This window comes from Lontra canadensis, unplaced genomic scaffold (genome assembly GCF_010015895.1).
Source record: "Lontra canadensis isolate GAN:19392208 unplaced genomic scaffold, GSC_riverotter_1.0 scaffold520, whole genome shotgun sequence".
Taxonomy (NCBI): domain Eukaryota; kingdom Metazoa; phylum Chordata; class Mammalia; order Carnivora; family Mustelidae; genus Lontra; species Lontra canadensis.
This window is the reverse complement of record NW_022631511.1, coordinates 46559-49307: the sequence shown is the minus strand read 5'-3', so window position 1 is coordinate 49307 and position 2749 is coordinate 46559.

Below are 2749 nucleotides of genomic sequence, written 5' to 3'. Positions count from 1 at the left end.
GGGGTCTGCCACGTGGATTTTCAGTCACTGGTGTTTCCTGAGTTAAGTCCTCCCGCCCCCCTCAAGGGAGTGGGCTCTGAGGAAACTGGTTTTTTTCAGGCTTTTGTTCTCTGGCGGTTTTTATGTTTGTTCACTTTTTTTTCTCTTGCCTTGACCGCTTTTGATGGTTTTTGTAGGTTTAGAGGAAAGCAAACTGCACCAACTTCCCTCTGAGAGAGAAGCCTCAGTCTGGCTGCAGAGCTCAAATAAATTCCCCCTTGGCTGCTGGCAGAGCAGGTTCCGAGTCACGGTCCCTGGGGATGAAGGATCTTTTGCTTGTACCCAAAACCACAGCAGCAGCGGCTGTCTGGGCAGCTCCAGACTGCCAGAGAGGTTCCAAGCAGTGATCACACACTGAGTTTTTCCCTCTGGCCCAGGCTGGGAGTGCCTGGTCTTTCTGGATCTAAGAGCGCTGGTCTTGCGCGCACCTCCTCAGGATAGGGTGAGGGGAGTGCGCGTCTAGGGCTCTATTAGCATGGCTGGGCATGCTGCCATCTGGCGAGGCTCCCAGCCCCTCACAGGAGCCAGTCCCCATGCGTTCTCGGGCGCTCTGGCGGCTCAGGGACCAAGACCTGGTTTCTCCGCTGCACTCTCTCTGGCTCAGCGCCAGGGGAGCCCGTCCTGGGTCCCAGGAATTTAGCCCCTGTCCCTAGCCACCCCAATTCCCATTAATCCCCCCCCCCCCCGTGATCCTTTGTTCTCTTTAAGTGCTTTCAACCAGACTCCAAGTTAATGCCTCCAAGTTAATGCTGGTCCCAGAGGCAGGGCACTCTCTTATTGGGGTATGACTTTCCAATCGGTCGCCTCTGGTGTCTCCCTCCCCCTTTTGTTTATCTTCTGCTATCAGTCCGATGTTCCCACTCCGCTTTACCTGCCCACTGGTGTCTTCTGCCCCTGTAGAGATCCAGACGTGTATAATTCTGATCTCAGGCTGATTTCGTGGGTGATCGGAGTTCTTTGGTAGGTAATCAGCTCACTTTAGGGTACAGGTTGAAACAGCGCCTTCTCCTACTTCCCCACCATCTAGTCCTCCCGCAATCTATACTTTTAATGCCATTCCGGTCAAAATTCCACCGGTATTTTTTAAAGAGCTGGAGCAAATAATCCTAAAATTTTTATGGAATCAGTAGAGACTCCGAAATGCTAAGGAAATGTTGAAAAAGAAAAACAAAACTGGCGGCATCACGTTGCCTGATTTCAAGCTTTACTACAAAGATTTGATCACCAAGACACCATGGTACTGGCATAAAAAAAGACACATAGACCAGTGAAACAGAGTAGAGAGCCCAGATATGGACCCTCAACTCTATGGTCAAATCATCTTTGACAAAACAGGAAAAAACATACAGTGGAAAAAAGACATTCTCTTCAATAAATGGTGCTGGGAAAACTGGACAGCTATATGTAGAAGAATGAAACTCGACCATTCTCTTACACCATGCACAAAGATAAACTCAAAATGGATAAAAGACCTCAATGTGCGTCAGCAATCCGTCAGAATCCTAGAGGAGAACATAGGAAGTAACCTCTTTGATATCAGCCACAGCAACTTCTTTCAAGGTATGTCTCCAAAGGCAAAGGAAACAAAAGCGAAAATGAACTTTTGGGACTTCATCAAGATCAAAGCTTCTGCACAGCAAAGGAAATGGTCAACAAAAAACAGAGGCAACCCACAGAATGGGGGAAGATTTTTGCAAATGACAGTACAGACAAAAGATTGATATCCAGGATCTATAAAGAACGTTTCAAACTCAATACACACAAAACAGATAATCGTGTCAAAAAAAAAAAAAAAATGAGCAGACACTTCTCCAATGAAGACATACAAATGGTTATCAGACATAGGAAAAAATGTTCATCATCACTAGCCATCAGGGAGATTCAAATTAAAACCACATTGAGATACCACCTTACACCAGTTAGAATAGCCAATATGAGCAAGACAGGAAACAACATGTGTTGGAGAGGATGTGGAGAAAAAGGGAACCCTCTTACACTGTTGGTGGGAATGCAAGTTGGTGCAGCCACTTTGGAGAACAGTGTGGAGATTCCTCAATAAATTAAAAATAGAGCTTCCCTATGACCCTGCAATTGCACTACTGGGGATTTACCCCAAAGATACAGATGTAGTGAAAAGAAGGGCCATCTGTACCCCAATGTTTATAGCAGCAATGGCCACAGTCGCCAAACTGTGGAAATAACCAAGATGCCCTTCCACGGACGAATGGATAAGGAAGATGTTGCCCATATACACTATAGAGTATTATGCCTCCATCAAAAAAGATTGAATACCCAACTTTTGTAGCAACATGGACAGGACTGGAAGAGACTATGCTGAGTGAAATAAATCAAGCAGAGAGAGTCAATTATCATATGGTTTCACTTATTTGTGGAGCATAACAAATAGCATGGAGGACAAGGGGAGATGGAGAGGAGAAGGGAGTTGAGGGAAACTGGAAGAGGAGGTGAACCATGAGAGACTATGGACTCTGAAAAACAATCTGAGGGTTTTGAAGGGGCGGAGGATGTGAGGTTGGGGGAGCCTCGTGGTGGGTATTAAAGGAGGGCATGTATTGCATGGAGCACTGGGTGTGGTGCAAAAACAATGAATACTGTTATGCTGAAAAGAATTTAAAATAAATAAGTAAATAAATAAATAAATTCTAACAAATAATAATAAAAAAAGGAAATTCAAAAAAAAAAAAAAATG